At 39.9% G+C, this 17,696-nt stretch overlaps 1 long non-coding RNA gene across 1 annotated transcript in view; it reads left to right on the top strand.

Annotated features, from left to right (window-relative positions):
* LOC107833222 (uncharacterized) overlaps positions 1-13,928 on the top strand; it is a 20,891-nt gene extending 6,963 nt beyond the window's left edge. Inside the window, exons 2-3 of the long non-coding RNA XR_001658941.1 lie at positions 2,691-2,721; positions 13,917-13,928. This is a non-coding gene — a long non-coding RNA (uncharacterized LOC107833222). The remainder of the gene's footprint in view (positions 1-2,690; positions 2,722-13,916) is intronic.
* Positions 13,929-17,696: the final 3,768 nt, after the last annotated feature.

Raw genomic sequence — 17,696 nt, forward strand, 5'->3', positions numbered from 1 at the left:
TATATATATATATATATATATATTGTTCTGCATGCTCTGGGAACTGTAGGTGGATGAATCCAACACACAGCAGAAGTTTGCGTTCAGAAATCTCAGCACCAAGGACAGCTCCAGCTACCAAGAGCCGATTTTCTGTCTTTCTTTCCCCTCCCAGTTCTCACTGTTTGTCCTCTTTGTTTCCTTTTTTGTCGGATCATAAAAGATAAACTGCATTAGCATAGAGTACTTAGCAAAAAAAACAAACAAAAAAAAACATCCATACTCCCTGAACTCTTCTCTATGTTCAGACGAATTCAAAGTATAGTCCACAGTCGTGTAGTGGAAGCAAAAGTGTGAGGCTTCCATTGATTTACAAATAAAAGAAACGACATCCGCCCCTTTACTCCGATACAGCTTAATAAAATCCTGCTCTAACCTGTTGCCTATGAAAAGTCACTTATAAAGCTTTTGTACTTGTTGCAGTCAAAGCAGAGTTGATGCACATTCGATCATAAAGTGTGAATTACTATTAAGATTGTATTTTTCATAAAACCAAACAGGCCAATTCATGCATTCAAAACCCCAAACACACACACACACACACACACACACACACTGTCACACGAATGAAGCCAGAATTCATCTGACGCAAGGTCGACTAGTTCTCTCTAACGCTCTAATATTTTAATATGTAATGAAAGCATGCCAACTCTCAGATTAAAACTGGCTCAGGAGATAAAGTGTGTGCATGTGGGAGAGGGGGGGGGGATAGGTCTGCATGTGACTGTTTTAATAGTAGGTTAAAAAGTTCTCTGGATAATTGCTCCCATCTATAATAGGTCAGTGAAGCCGAACGCTTTGGAACGCCTGAATGTGGAGCTGAATGATTAAATGGTTCTCCGGAGGGATTATTTCACATGAAAGCTTTGAAATAAACCAAAATGATTATTTTATGGCCAAAAAAAAACAAAAACCTTTTATCTGCTATACCGTGCTGGTTTTTAACCTGTCTTGGTTTTCTTTATTTTCAGACCTGTTTTTCTCAAACATTGATGACTTTGATCAATGTTTTTTTTTTTTTTCCAGACTTTCTGAAGATCGTTATGATTGCCAGTCATTGTCCCCTATCTGTGTGTGTTTTTAAAAAGCAAAGGAAATTGACTATTGGGAGGAAAAGAGTGAGAAGCTGTGCCTACAGCAGATCAATGAGACACAGAGAGACCAGATGCCTAATCACTCACTTTATCATCGAATGTAGTCCAAGTTTTACCCAACAGTTGTTTTTTTCTTGGGGGGGGATAAACTTGTTGATACACGAGGTTCCTTGAAAAACCATTTATGATCTTTTCAGCTTTTCATATTTTGTGTCATTACAGTCACAAACTGCCATTAGTTTTTATTATTATTATTATTATTATTATTATTATTATTATTATTATTATTGTTGTTGTTCTTTTAGCATTTGGGCTAAAATAGGAAAGAAAAGGACAGCACACCTGTCACTGCAGGTACAGGCTGAAATGTTTTCGCCAGTCTTTCCCAGCATTTTTTATCAAATTGGTATCTGTCCAATGAGTAAAACTGCTCTGCTATTAATAATCAGTGTTTATTCCCATGTTGTTCCTGTTTGAACCGCCTTCTCATTTCCAAGTCTTCCTTCAAGTCTTGGAATTTTTAGCTCCGCCCATCTTCCTGTTGAACCTGACAAACCTCCCTCTTCTAGCCTGAGAAAAACACTTCCACAGAATAATCCTCCAGCCACCATATGTCACGCTTGGGGTGATGTAATTATACTCAAAGTTTTGCATATAAGCCTATAAGTTGTGTTTTGGTTCTCCACAACACTTTTGTTCAAACGGTTCCCGTGTTCACTATCTACATGGCTTCAGGCAGAATGTGAACAGGACTTTTTATACTGATTTTTCCTTCCCAAATATGTGGACACCTAATAGTTGTCGAGTCAGCAGATTCTCCAACCTCATGTGAGAATCTCTGCAGCTCCCCCACAGTTACCATGAGTCATTAGGCTGCTTTCTTATCGATGCTGTCCTTGCCCAGCGTAGGTGGACGTTCCTGTCTTGGCAGGCTTGATCTTGGAAAGTTCAAATAATATTTTATGAATACAGTTTTACCACATAAGCTGCTGTAGCCTTCTTCTCAACAACTTTCTCCCCGACCCGTCTTGCTGCGTTTACTGGTTTTTGGTTGTTCGCCGCTGTTCTCTAACAAACATCCGAGGCTTTCATTCACAGAGGATGCATTCCAACTCCATTTACAGTCATGACTGATTGTTCTCTGAAAGGAACGTATTGCACTGGAGTTAATTTTGGGATATCACTATTTTTCATTTTTTTAGACTTTCATATATGAAAAAGCAAATGTGTGTTTTTCCCCCTCGTATCATTATGTGCTCCTTTGTGTCTATCCATCACATTAAGTCCCACTAAGACACACTGAAGTTGAAGATTGTAATTAGTTAAAAGGGATATAAAAAGCTTTGCAAGGTGCTTCAGTGTTTTTCTTTTTTCTCAAACAAATTCCTTCTTGTACTTTTTCTTTTTTTTTCTTTTAGACTCAGCTGAAGCAATGGGAATCATTTGTGTCTTAATGACAGATTGCTAACAAAGTGCTAAAAATATTTTTTCATTACTTTCACTGCTGTCGGAAATGAAATCTTTCTTTTCCAATATGTTTGTGTAAAGACACCAAAGGTTTTTTTTTTTGTTGTTGTTGTTTGTTGTTGTTTTTTTTTTACATCCGAGTCTGGAAAAGCTCAAAGATCTGTTTATCAAGACCAAAAGAGACGATACAAGAACCTCCGATTGCTTGGAAACAAAAGGTTAAAAGGTCATGGACGACTCCTATTGATAAAACAGCATTTATGTTGTTGGTATTGCATAACAACTTCGATAACACAAGACCGAATCGATGTTATGTGTTTAACATAACATGTATTAGGAACGTGTTTAACGTGTGACATAACTTGCTGTCAGAACTTGTGTATTTGTTGCTTTGCTGCCCCCTGAACACTTTGTTTTCCTCTGGATTACAGAAGATTTGAGTGCTGCAGCCCAATCCAAGGGAAATGAAATGGGACAGAGGGAGAGCTTTAGCGAGTTTCCTCCCGGTTCTTTATCCAGAGTAGTTGAAAAGTCATTGATATTATTATAAAGGCAGATCAAAAAGGTGTACAGAAGCACAAAGTCTTTTTGAGCCAGACATGAAAGTGATAAAAATAGACATTCGGGTGATGTAACAGTGCGAGATTTGCAGGAAGGCTGCTTATAAAGGAGGTTTTCCAATAAAAAATAAAAATGGATCGATATATAAAAAAAAACATTGGTCAAAGATCGAGAACGGCTCAGTTCAGCTCACTTGGATCTGACTTCAGTAAAACCTTTTCGTTTGTCTTTTCGTTTGGTCGCAAAAACAAACAAAAAGCAGCTCATGATCTGCTCCACTGGAGCAGAATAACTCAGTTGGATGTTTCGTATTTGGATAATGTAAGACAAAATGTTTTCTCAACTCTGAACCGTTTTGCTGGTGTCATAAATCAAATTAGCACTTTCTTTTTTTTTGTAAACCTCCAAAAAGTAAAAGGAAAAAACATGAAAAAAATTATGATATATGCATAAATAATGAAAGTATCAAGCAGAAAATATAAGTATATGAACAATATTTTTGCTGTCCATGCTCTGCCACCTCTATACCTTATTGTAAATTATTGGTGGGTCTTTAATCCAGAGAAGGATTTCTTTTTTTCTTTTTTTTACTTTTCACAGGAGTAAAACTGATGCATCAATTGCGTTTCTGTAAATTAAATTTCACTTCATTTTCCTGCGCGGTCTGCATAATCAGTCACAATAGTCTGGTTCCAGTCCACCCAGAAACAAAAGAGAAACACACTCAGTCTGTCAATATAACATAATTATTCAAGGCCGCCCACACAAATAAATCTCGGAGCCATATGCCCGAGGTCTAAAAAACAATCGTTGCTGCCGCAGAAACAAGCTGCACCTCGGCGCGGTCACCTACTCCTCCCAGACGCGCTTGGCTGCCGTGTCTTCATAAGGGCGAGTTCAGCCCAAAAGCAAACTTGAGTTGTGCTGCAATTTAAAAAAAAAGAAGAAAAAAACTGTGACAACTGTTGAACTTCTAAAGCATTTAGCCGCATTGCTCATGAAATAATAATAAGCTCGGATGAAATGATGATTTCTTCTGCAAGCTGTTTCTGCTGAATGTGGCAGCGCAACAATCGACGTCGATGAAGCCGATCTTACAAAACAACAAAAGCAGCAGTTTTGTAGCTCCTGTTCTAATCGCACCCTCGCCGTAGTGCTTCGGTTTTGTCAAAGCTTGGCCGCTCTCCGTCTGTTGTGTTGAGCACTATTCTCTCAATAATGCATTCATACACAGAGGAAATGCATTGGCCAGCACCAGAGATCAATAGCTGTAATTTCACATGCTGGCACTGCGCCCCCACTGGATTTCTCTCCCTGATTTATTTTCCCCTCACTTCTCCAGAGCAGATCATTTTAGATGGACGAATGTTCTATGCGACTCTGTGTCTGTTCAAAAAGACGAGAGCAGACGCACGTCTTTAACCCAACTCCATGAGCCTCCGCGTTCTTATCCAGATACAAAGTAATCGAGGCGCCCCATATGGTATATCATAGCACTTTATTTCAGTAACATAATTCACAAAACTCCCTGTTTGATCAGAGGTGGAATGAAAGTACAGCTCAGCTCAAGTTATTCATACTCAAAGCAGATTAAAACATAAAACAATAATTTCAGCTAATAATATTAATTCTGAATCAATTCAGTTTACTTGGCACAAGTTCACAACACGTCATCTCAAGGCACTTCACTCATATAAAATGATACAGGTATCTACTAAGATAGGGTTTTCTTTAAATTACAATTTATCTATTATTAGTATTATTAGCAGTATAGTAGTATGATTATTCTCTTTTTTGATGGAAGAAGCTTAACTTGCCTGTTTTGCCCTGTATTGTAATGCATATATATATAACAACAAAAAACGTCAAAAAGCTCTTCATTGTGTTGACGGTATCAACACATCTTGTATTTGCTTAACTTGGCTGTTTCCACGGTTATTTTTGATTTATATTTACTGATGAGCACCAAGTCTCTCTGAGGCTGGAAGGTTATCACTCCCATCACCCTAAACGCTCTTCATCGGAGTCCTGTTAGTACTCCGAAATGTTCATGTTACTCGCAGTCAACAGAGATGTTTTCATCTTTAACTGGTGTCAGATTTATTACATCACTTTATATTTAAAGCTGTTGTTGGCGTGAATAATTTGGGGCTTAGTCTTTCCAAAACACTACTCACTAATAGTTGCAGAAAAAAAAAAATAGAATGACACTCTTTTCTTGAATTGCATGTTTTTCTATGTACTGTAGTGGGGAAAAAAAAAAACAACAAACGCAAATTACCACAGTCTCACTGCATGTAGTAAAGTTACAGAGCTGCAGCAGAACTGGAACCTGGGGGACTGCAGTTCTACCGAAAATATATGGCGGTATTCAAATCATCAAATAGTGTTCATTTAAACCTCCACAATATGTTTGATTTTTGCAACACGTTATTGTTCTTCCTTACTGTCTTCGCGTGTTTCACAGCAGAAAAGTAAAGGAGTCAGAGTTTGTTACATGAACGTTTTTAAAACTGGGATTTAAAAAAAAAGGATGCTATGAGGAGTGAACCTTAGAATTTAGCTATAAATGCAAAACTATAGATCATAATCAGTGTAAAAAAAAAAAAAGAGGCTTAAACAGATACAGAGACGTTGTTTAAATCAGCATGTGAACCATCACAGTATGCAGATGTTCAATGCGCTGCACGTCCAAAGAAGCTTTACTGGCTACTCCAAATAACGCCATGTTTTACCAGGCCAGCAGTGTGTGCTATTTGAATAATTAAGTTATTTATAAATTATGAGCAAAACCTAATTAGCTGGTATTTCGGGTCTTGGGCCACAGCCACCCCGTCCGAAACAAAGCAGGGGAAGAGGCTGCCAGTTTCAGGGTTGCTGGAACTTGAGCATGCAGTGGCTGCATGAGACGAGGGAAACGTCTGGCAGTGGGTCGTGAAAAAATAAAAACTGCCCAGAGAGGCTCATTAAGACAAAACATTTTACTTACAATTCCTCACTGTTTTCTTTTTTATGTTTTTCCTTTGCGGTCCACTAATGGACTTTCTAATATTGTTTTTTTGGTATCTTATTTTTTATTAAAATTTATGATTTATTTTTTTATTTTATTTTTTCCCCTTGCTGCACGAAAAATCTGAAATTGATACCGTGTATGAGTTGACTGGAGTTTCTTCGTAGGCAGTCCTTACTTGACCCTCTCCCCCTTTGCCCTAATAACAATCATGTCAAATAAACATGAGGGGGGGGAAAAATGCCTTTTTCTTCACAAACAGCATAAAGGTTTTGTAAACATCGAGATTATCCTTGAAGTTTAGAAAAATCCAGTTTAGATTTGATCAGTGGAAGAGCTTTAGAGTCAACGATGATGCATTTCTCATAAATGTAATCACATATTGTGTTTCTTTTGTTTGTTTGGCTTGTTTTTTTTTTTTGTTTTTTTTTTCCTTTTTCAACTATAAATAACCACAGCCAACAAAACCAGACCAGAGAGAAGAAATATGAAATTCCGCTGCAGGATTCTGCTTTGTGTTTATTTCTGTTAATATCGCAAGAGGCACAGGATTGGAGTCGATAAACTGACAGCAGTACAAACATGGCAGGGAAGCTAAACTATTTACAGATTCCAGCATAGATTTGATTTGGGTTCCAGTCTTCACTGGTCCTCCTGACAAACTTTCAGTGTGCCATATTACAGCTTAATTTCCCCCAACTCAGCGCAGTGTTTTCACATATAAATAAGTTATTTTACTGCCTCTGTACAGATAAGAGGCAGGAATCTGAATAAAACATGCCAGGAAAATTTAGAAAATAAGAAAATACATGTGCACATACTCAAAGACCCAGACTGCTAAGCTGACCATCTGTCTAATACCTCATCAAATATCTAACACGACATTGATTGATTTTACAGAAAAGTCTGAGTAGTAACTTTAAAAACGCATCTCGTGCTGAAATGCTAAACCTGTTTCTTGCAGCGCTTACACTGCGCACGACGCAACAGCTTTAGCGATGCGTCAGAACGAAGGTTTGGTGTCCGCGACCCGTTGACTGGAAATGCAAAAATGCAACAGAAACTTGTCAGGGCCAAAGATGACTTTGGCAGTGAGCCACATCGGACACCACCAGCAGCTAACGTGGTGTTATGTCACTGCTGAAGTTCACTAAATATATGCGCATAAATCCTGCATTCTTTTTGTGCTTGTGGTTTTAATAATCTTTCTACAAAATCTCTCAATGTCTGGACTAATCCACTGTGAAATCTTGCATATTCATAGAATACTTTGATATGTGTGCAGAACAGAAATTAAACATTTTTCTTATTCCTCTCCCACCACGCAGTGTTTTCACTGTTTGAAGTTTTTTAGCGCTCTTACTGCCGACTTCATTTTTTTGTCTCTTATTGTGGTTCTACTCTGGCATTAATGCATGTTTGTGATTTGTAGTGGGCTGCACTTTTGCACCTCGACCTCTTTGAGAATTTTTCAATGAGTTGCTCATTTTCTGTGTCACGTTAACAAACCCTCCCATCATTCAGTCGGGTGCAGGAATGCACACAACTTTTAATTCAAGCTCCCGTTAAAATCTTTTACATCTTCTAACATTGTAGTCGCAAACTTGCATGTACTTTCTTTGCATTTCGTGTGGCAGGACAACATATGATGGAAGTGAAGAAGTGGAAGGGGAAAGGTTAAATCTCTCCCATTTAAAAAATAAAACAGGTTTGGGGAGTGGGAGATGGATGACGCTGAATATGAGCCATTAGTGAAAGAAAACCTGCTAGACGTTGTAAAAGATTCTAGACTGGAGGAGGGAAATCAAGTTTCAAAGTGGCATCCGTTTTGAACATTTAGCCAGAGAAACAATAGAATGATTTAGGTGAAAATGTATTCTCGCATTAGGCGAGACTTAAATCAAAACTGAAAATATGTGACAAGTCTTGAAAATCGCTGTTCCCTCCATCTAGTCAGATTGAGCTTAAGCTGATTTGCAAAGAAGAATGAGCATCATTTTCTGTAAATAAATGTGGTAAAACTGAAGGACACATCATCCCAAGACGGATACAGTTGCAGCAAAAGAGATTCCCATGACAAGTTTTTTAGATTTAGTTGTACTTAGCAACGTGACACTACTTTGTTGTGCTCGATCACAACAGAAACACACCGAAGTTAGTGGCTGGGATGGGAAAAGCATGGAGAGATGAGGCCTCTTTAAACGTAATCACTTGCTTCGCTCTGCCCAGTGATCATTCGTCGTCCTATCACCGCCGCTGCTGCTCTGCGTGCCGTTTCGATGAATTCACGAGGTGCCGTTCTCTTTCGGCACCTGAAGGGAACGCTGCATTATGAATTAAGCATCAGACGCTCTCAGGCTCACATCACAAATCGCCCTGTGGATCGGATTTCAATCTCGGCTCTGATTCTTGCAGCACTGTCGAAGGCTGACTCCCGGACTCTTCATTACTTTAAATCAAACCGTTCTTGTTGGCTATCCTCCGGAAAAGCTGCTCTCCCAGACACGCATCAGGCGAGAAATTTGGAATGATTTGCCACACGAGGCTTTCCAAGTCATTACAGAGAGCTTCTGTTAAAAAAAAAAAAAGAAAGAGAATCCAAAGAGTTTGGCAGAGATTTGCTGAGGTGTAACTATAAATGCCACACACATGCACGAGCGAAAGTTACAGAACATCCAGATACGTTGCTCAGTTTGCACTATATTTAGTTGATTTCAGCGTAACGTTACATGGAGACGGTTACTATATGCTCCTGGCATGTGTTCGTGACGCAGCACAGCTCGCCATGCATGAGCGGCGTGTAGGTGGGGGGCTTGCGCACCGCTCAGCTGTCAAAGAAGCTGTGGAGGCATGAAGCGCTGTCAAAAGATGCTGTCTAATGAAGAGACAGATTCTTGCTGTGCAACACAAAAGGAAAGTGAGTGACTTGCTCAAGGCCTCTGTCTGGCATCGTTTTTTTTTTGTTTGTTTTTTTTTGTGCAGGAAAGTCTGAAAACATCATGCTGAAGCACCCAAAGTAGGAAAGAGAAAAAAAATAAAAAATAAAAGTTGAGGGCTGGTAAAGAAAAAGTTGAGCCTTAAAGCTGCAAAACTTGAGATTCACCGCCACCTACACTTCACTCGCTTTGATCAGCATGAAGTTAAACAGAGCCCTTTAAGACGCGGTGAAACCGAGACCCATGCTTTAAGGCCTTCTTTGGAGGAAGCAGATGTTTGTCAGTTGTAGTGTGACATATCCCTAAACAACAGAGGATTTCAAAAGTGTACATTCACACACACACGCACACACACTCACTTCGGTTAAAATGGCAGCCGGCGCAATGATGCAATAGCCAGGTTGTAATGCAGTAAACGTGCACAAGCTGAGAATAATAATTTGGAGAAGGACATTTTGATACAGTAACACCATTCAATCCAATTGGGTTCAGAATTAACTTGGATTGTATTTTATTTATTTTTTTAAATAACAAATGGTTTTGTTGTCCTGATCCTAAGAAATACATTAAAATCAACAAAAGAATCAGATTTTCTAGAGAACAAATAAAAGAAAACTAAAAACCTGCAGCCAGAGTTACAGGAGATACTGTCGATACACACACATGTCCTAGTGTATGTGTGTGTGTGATAACAGGTCTCGACTTTAGCAATCAGATTCTTTGTTTAGTCACTTTTGACATAAGCAGGTCAGCCACCTTGAAATATTTACGACCGTGCATGTAAAATTTAATAAATAGCTGGGGGAAAAAAACCCTAAAGTATTACAGTCTAAATAGGTCAAATATGAAGCGATTCTTGTTTCGGCGCCTCTAATGTGATGCTAATCGACGACCTGTGATAAAACACCGCCGGTCCCAAGACGTTGCATAAATTAGCACTTCACAGTTTCTCGCACATATCTGCGCTGGAGCCATCAAGCTTGCACGTCCGGAAGGCGCGCGTTCGTACAGGAGAGCTGCCCTCCGCGCGTTCGGCGAGGAGCAGACTCGGTGCCTCCTCTGTGATTTCTCTGCTGGAGGAAAGCCAGCCTGACATCTGTAAGGAATACTAAAACCGTTACAGAAAGTGCTGGCAAATATTTCTGTGCACCAGCTCGGTCCCTGTGGGGAGTTGAGTCCAGACGACTGCAGAAATCCCCTTCTTCTTTTTTAGAACTTCCTCCTTTAATGCTTCCGGGGTTTTCTCGGTCTCTCTGGCCAGATTCAAATGTGATTTAGTACTATTTTCCCCAGATAATTCACCTTTTTCTGCCCATTATGTCTTTTTAATGCATTGGCCTCTCACCAGAGGCAACTACCACTACACACACACGCAATCGCACGGTGCAGGGCTTCTCCCCCCGGAGGGAACCAGAAAGCCCCCACTTGCACAACAACATCAATAATACAACCGCAACACCCCTCACCATTTGCTTCTAAAATAAGACCTCCATTACTGATTAATCTTTCATGTGCTTCTTCAACCTCTCCAATTGGACTTCTTCTGTGTTCTTTGCCTCTAAATAGGTGAGGATAAAAGATAGCAACAAATACGTCCGCACTCCCAACTAACTTTAGATCAGTCAAATAACAGGTCTTTGAAAACACGCAAAAGGAGTTTGTCCTCGGTTCAATTATCTGAGGAGTTCTCTCGAGCCTAAAGGGAGATAAATATTCTAAAGGTTGCCGGTCGAAACAAAGATAAACACGGCAGCTTATCTTTAGCACAAAGGGAGTGGTTTCTTCTGAGAAAGAAGCTTTCCGAAGAAGACGCCACCCTGTACTGTCACCTGAGGAGATGACGAGTCGAAATAATTAATGTCACTAAATGAAGCGATGCAAATTTCATGCCTCAGATTCCCAAAGGAAAGAGCAAGCCTTTAGTTTGTGTTGCACAACGGTCTGTTTTCATGTTGAGTCCTGAAAGTGCTAATATTGAATCAGATCAAGTGAAGATTGATCTCCCTCCATGTCAGTGCTCTTTTTGATTAGCTTGCTTTCCACTCACAGTCCAGAAACATGCATAGAAGTTTCGTTGGCCTTATGAGATTACGTCTAGGTCTGAGTTGTTTGTCCTGTGTGTCCATGTGTTGTCCTCATGTTGAAGCTGGGTTCAAAATGTTTAAGTCTTGAACTTTGTCCATGAATTATTTTCAACTTTTTGTTAACCTAGCTGACCTGAATTTAGAAGCAGGTCTTGCAGAGAATAAACTCTGCACAGGACTGCCCACACACACACACCAATGCAAATGATCCAAATGGTTTAAGTTCAACAAACACAAGTTTGTCAGGACATGTGGCGTCTGCATGTGGAGGGTCGGTGTCCGTCAAACTGAATTACTTCCTTGGCGTTGGCAGGTTTTGCCATACAGCATTCATTTGATTGATTCATTTGGTGTGTTGGAGGAGGGATGGACTCAAAGGTTTGCAAGCCACTCTGGCCCTCGAGGACCAGACTTGCTAAGCTCTGCTTTTTGGCATTGGGAGGGGAAAAAAATAGCAAAATAGGAAAATAAATAGCTTAAGAGAAGAGGTGAAAGCCAAGCAAATTTTGTCATGATTAATAACGCAGTTCCTGAATCTAAGTTAATGAGCTTTCAGAATAAACTGTATAAATGTTTCATTCCAAGTAAATTACATATTTATGTGCTACTGTTCCCATCCTTTTGATGTCTCGTAAGTTCAAACCACTTTAATGTCATTTTGACTGCGTTCTTCAAACATTGCTCAACTTTAACATATGCCAACAAGCTTAGATAGATAGATATTTTGATTTAATGTTAAAGAAAGAGAGAATGTAGATAACGAATGACAGGAGCCCCGGTCCAGAGCCCTGTGGGACGCCACAACAAGTATGTGTAGCCGGCTACATGGGATATTTGTGTGTATAATTTTGAGAAAACAGAATTTAATACAATTTGGAATAAGGCTGTAGCATATTGAAATTAGGAAACGTGAATACTTTCCGGATGAGCCGTAACTTTGACGTTCATTTGGCTCTGTACCGTCACGTTCACCTTTGTAAAATCCGAGTTTAGCTATCCACCATGTTCATTACTCATCTCCTTTCGGCCGCCTGCTGCGCTACACCAACTCCAAAATACTACCAGCCGCCAGTGATTTAATTTGCGATGTTTGAGCCTCATAAATCACCTGAGATTACGGTTTTAACATGCACACAAACAGTCGCAGCGTAATGAGATGTGCAAATTGGTTTCGGCAGCTTGGATTTCAGCAGCGTCTTTATTGTTAATACTGTTGTCTCAGCACGAGGTGTGACTGAGCATCTTAGCGCGATGATGATGGACTTTATTTTACAGCAGAACATTGGCTGGGCAAGTTTAACAATCAGGTGGTTTTCAGAATCGTGACTGAGGCAGGAAACATTTCAGTGTAGCTCATCAGCCTCTTTTGTGGGGGATACTTTGTTTTTATGCTCCGTACCGTTTTGATGAAAACAAATATTTAAAGTCCAATCAGTTCAAGGGGCTGACACTATAAATACCACTGAGTTGCAGGAATTGACTTGCGGTATCAGAAGAGACTTTTCAGAAGGGATTGATTGCAACCTTCTACCTACATTAAAATCAATCACTGCTTGAAACTCTTTTCTCAAACGACTAAACTCCTCTCTTCGGTTTCGCCTCAGATGCATCTCGCTCTGTAAAGTTTCAGCACATTTCAGTTTGGAAATCCAAATCTTTTGGGGGTGGGGGGGATTTCTATTAAACAGTTTAACACCTTGTAAGATTCGGAGTGAAATTCTCTGACGAACCTTTTCCAGAGTAGTTGAGCGAGGATTAATGGACGGATCCGCTTACGGACGGCGCCGAGTTCTGCTGCGTTCGGTGTCGCATGAGAGCCAGGGAAGTGGAAGCGCTTCAGTCTGAAACTCTTTGTTTCAGCAGTCAGATCTGATCAGTGAGCACAGAACGAACGCTCCGAGCTGCGGAGCAACAGCAAGTAGGCAGAACAAGCTGGATTAAATGCAGTTCACTCACTTCGGTGAGTAGAAATTTGTGTCTTAGGTTGTTTATGCACGGTAAGAGGAAAGCAAAAAACACGGTGCAAGAAAGTAACGTTTTAAACTAAACCGAGTCAGCTGAAGGGGAAAAAAAGAAAATGTTTTATTGACGAGAAACAATTTTGTTTTCGTTCTCATTCTCACTTTGTGACCCTATTATTACTGCCTGATTTGTAGTTATAAAATTCACATAAAAAGTGGTCTATTTCTATTATTGGCAAGCATACTGAAATTAATCCAAGAGTGCGATGATGATTCATCCAGGAGATCACAATGAAACAGACACCAGCATCTAGAGGGCTGCAGGCCTTGTTGACCTCGGTTAAGGTCAGTGTTTATAATTCAACAATAACAAAGAGAGATTATTTGAAATGACAAAACAAATGTGAAAGTTATTCCAATTCATGCACGTCTTTACATTTTGGGTAAAATTAACTGACAACTTTAGGAGACCCTCCGGTGTTGATGCAACAAAAACATCCTGCAACTACGAGTGTGTCAAAGTTTTTTTAGCCGTAATGAGAAAAACGAATTGCCAGTTTTTGCTGCTGATGGCAACACAGCTACATGTTCAAGAAGGACAAGGTGGGTTTGGCTAACCTTCATCTTAATACATTTTGTATTTACTCAACTCTTTCTTTCGTTGCCGTCCAAAACTGTTTGATCATAAACCTTTCAAGTGTGAAAAGCAAAAATAAAGAAATTTCTAAAGGTCCAAATGCATTTTCACCGCGTTTTATCTGCAGTTTCATCATCCATAGTTTTTCCTAATCACGATTCTTACCTCGTTCTGTGTCCAAATTAAAATCAAATATTTATAGTTGATTGAGTTCACTGGACATCACATTGTCCATGAAGATGAGGGGCACACTGAAGAGTTTTAAGCTTAAAACTTATGTCTGTCCTGTATACTGAACTCTGTTTGTCACTTTGCGTGTATATTTTCTGCAAACTCTTGTCTGCATTTCCAATTATTGCAAAATAAACTACTTTAAAAGTAAAACATAAAAACTAAAAAGTATGTTAATAAACCATTTTATAGAGGGCAATTGAACAAAATGTATTTTCAGGAACTGAAATGTTTTACAGTTGCATGTTTAGTTGTTTGGATCACAAACTTTTACTCTTGCAACCCAAAGCTTGTAAAACTGACAGAAAAAAGGATAAAAATTACAACGCAGAGCCATATTAAACAATGTTTTGACAAAAGTAAAATGAACCAAGCTGAAGAGAGAATGAACACAGTGCATCAGGGGAGGCTCCCTTAACAGCCTGGCTCTATAAAGAAAATGACCGTCTATTCTGAAACTAATCAAAACCTTTGAATGTTGATGACCACCACTAATCGTAGCTGAATACACCAAGATCCGACCGTCGAGATGACACAAATGTCTGTTCTGCTCGATACAACAAAAGAGCATACTCCACATACCTGTGGAATGTGCTCACAGGTGAACATACTCCACAAAGCAATTACGTTTCCCTGAAATCGATGTTTAGGAAAAGGAGAAATGTCTTTTTTTTTTTGTTTGTACAAAAAAGAGAGAGACCCCTTCCCTCCTGGCCAATCTTAGTCATTTACCAAGACATTTTTTTTCCCCCCTCATTTTCATTCATCTTGGGTCAGGCACTCTTCAGGTTTCTGCTTGCAAATCTTTCTTCTGTTTTCTGCATCAAGCGTGATTTGTTGCAGCCGTGGGATCGTGTAAACACAGGGCGGCGGCGGGGTGGGAGGTTGGATTTCATTAGCAATCATCCCTCTTAGCTGTGTTTCAGGCTTGCAAAATGTGCTCAACAAGAACATGAATTACATCAGGAGTTCAGAGGCGCTCAGGCTGACTGTTTGTGGTTACACTAGTGGAGTTTCATCACTGTGTGTTCCTGGATATTTGTGCCCAGGCGAACACTAAAAGCTGCGTTTTTTGTTTTTTTTTTTCCCAGTAGACTTTCCAAGGCCTCGCCATATGCTGCGGCGGTGCATCCTCGCGAACGGCCTGCGGCTGCTCTACATGCACATAAACACTGCGCCTCTATATTTACTCTTTAAAAGCCAAGCTCATTGAGAATTCAGTGTACTTTTGGACCCAGCCTTGCAAAAAAAATAAATACATTTAAAAAAAGGAAAAGGGAAAAACATCTTTTAGAGAAGAAAGTCTTCACTTGTCGGTGTTTTTGTGAAAAACATGTTCTTTCCATCTGCATAAGCAAGAAACCTTGATACTATTTTGCTCAGGAGAGTAATTATTCTCGCTGCAGACCCAGTACCTTGCAAAAGTATGCAAGTATTTAATCATGTTCTTGGGATTTTATGTAATAAACCAACACAAACAACTGCATAGTTGTGAAGTGGAAAGACGGAAACAAGCTGGGAGGTGAACCTCTGCTCTGAAGTCTGTTGCGACCAGCAGCAGGTTTCCTTCCAGGGCTTCACCGTATTTACCGTACATGCCATACGCTCAACAGATGCCGCTTTGGCTTCAGCTGAACCTAGCTTACTCAACGTCGTACAGGAATACGGGATGTTTCTGAGGCTCTGCCTGCTTACACTTGAGTCACATCCCTGAGCCGAGAAGCTGTCAATTCGAACTCGATGTGCCTCAGCTCCACTCTGCCTCTCATAAGTCTCTGTGCATCGATCAAAGCTAACCCCCTGCCTGGGATTTAGAATGCAGTGCTGTGTATCTCTGCAAAGTCAAACTGACCAGCCTTCCAACTTACTGAGGAGTTACTGAGCCAAGATGAGATGGCAAAAAAAAAAAAAAAAAACACAGTGGGAAGTTCAGACATGGTGTACATATCCCTTCATTACCATGCACAGTCAGTGTGTGTGACTGGTACATGTAGTGTGTGATGACAGTCAGAAAGCAAGTAGAAAATTAACATAATGCTGTGCAGTGCAGCTTTATTTTTTGACATTTTCTTTTAAGAAAACAAGATTGCTTTGCAAAACTAGCCATGCTTCTTGAATGTGCACACATTTTATCAAGTTAAAACCACAAAGTTAAATCAATTTTGTTGGGATTTCTTATGATTGACTAACACAATACGATAGTGAATTGGAAGGGAAGAGCTCAGCTGGCTCAGCAAGAGAAATCTGACCGTCCTCAGTCGACCTGGCTGAGCTTGCAACTTTGCTTGCAAAGAAAACCTGTAGAAAGTACTAACAGAGGAAGCATGAAAAGAATCGTGCCACGCTTTTCAGATTTTCATTTCTACAAGAAAAAATAAAGAACGAAACAAAAAAGACACGGCCAGATATGAAATCTTATTTCTTTTGTTGTTGTCATGGGGGAAATATGGAAACAGTCTAGGGAATATTGCTGCAGACATTATTGATAAATGGCTAGTAAGAAGTCTGAGTTGCTCAGCGTATTGATCAGACGTGACAAAAGTTGGTTCCTGAGAATAATAATGACATGGCTTGCGTCTGTACCAAGTGATTCATAAAAATAAGCCTTTTATGATTTTTTTAATTGCGAGAAATTTAGTATTTGAGGTGAATGAAGAGTAAAAGTTCAGAGTATTAAATCAGAAAGATTGCAGGAAAGTTGCAGGAATGCAACTCGCAGGTTCTGGAAAAGTTTGAATTATGTTCAGTAACAGTAACCAGGAAGTTCCTGCAAGATGCCAGAAAGCACCTGGTAGCTTCTGGGAAAGTTTATAGGAAGTACGTAATACTTTCCAAAAATGTTCCACAAAGTACACAGCAGGGAACAAAACATATGGAAATGTGTTTATGTTCCAGAAAGATTGTGGGCTGTCTTCTGCTGTGCTGGTTTGAGTTTTAATGAGAAGTCTCAAAGTTTTAGTTGGTCTCATTTATTACCCCAAACCCTGAGGAAAAAAATTTCATCCACTGAGCATCATTCAAATCTTTCTGAATCAGTCAGAAAGATTTGATGATCCCCTGGCTTTTCCTCAAATCCTTAAAATATTTTTTTTCCTCCTTTTACTTGTTTAATATTTATCACTGAAATTCTTTGAACCGATATTAGGATTCAGCAGACTGTTTCTTAATTGCCTTGTCATAACCAGCATGGGGTAAGTCTTGAAACCCCAGACAAATTTCAGGAGGGTAAAGTTATCAGTGAAAGGCTGAATAATTAAAAACAAAACAAATATAGCCTGCTGTGGTGATAATCAGAGATTTCTCCAAAAGTAGGAGGGGAAAACATTTCTTTCGAAACAAACAGAAAAGCTTAAACCATGTCTCCATTTCCACGGCGGCTCAGGATGCGTCTGTTTGTTCTGTTTAGCGGGGAACAGATGTGCCGCGTGGCTTCGCGTGTCCGTCTGATCTCTGCTGGTAGAAGGAGCTCTTGCTACGGGGTCGTGACCCTCCCACGTAGCGGCAGAGGTGTGGTGGATGTAAACTGCAGACAGAATAGTGCGGCGCACAATGCCTGGTCTTTCATCGCAACGCCTAATGCAACCAGGTAGAAACACCTGCCACTCGGAAGCTTTCATCTCGTCGGCCCGAGTGATCTGGCAGAACGTGTTCCAGTCTGTCGCATGGAGACTATTGT

This window comes from Poecilia formosa, unplaced genomic scaffold (assembly GCF_000485575.1).
Source record: "Poecilia formosa unplaced genomic scaffold, Poecilia_formosa-5.1.2 Scaffold346, whole genome shotgun sequence".
NCBI classification, from domain to species: domain Eukaryota; kingdom Metazoa; phylum Chordata; class Actinopteri; order Cyprinodontiformes; family Poeciliidae; genus Poecilia; species Poecilia formosa.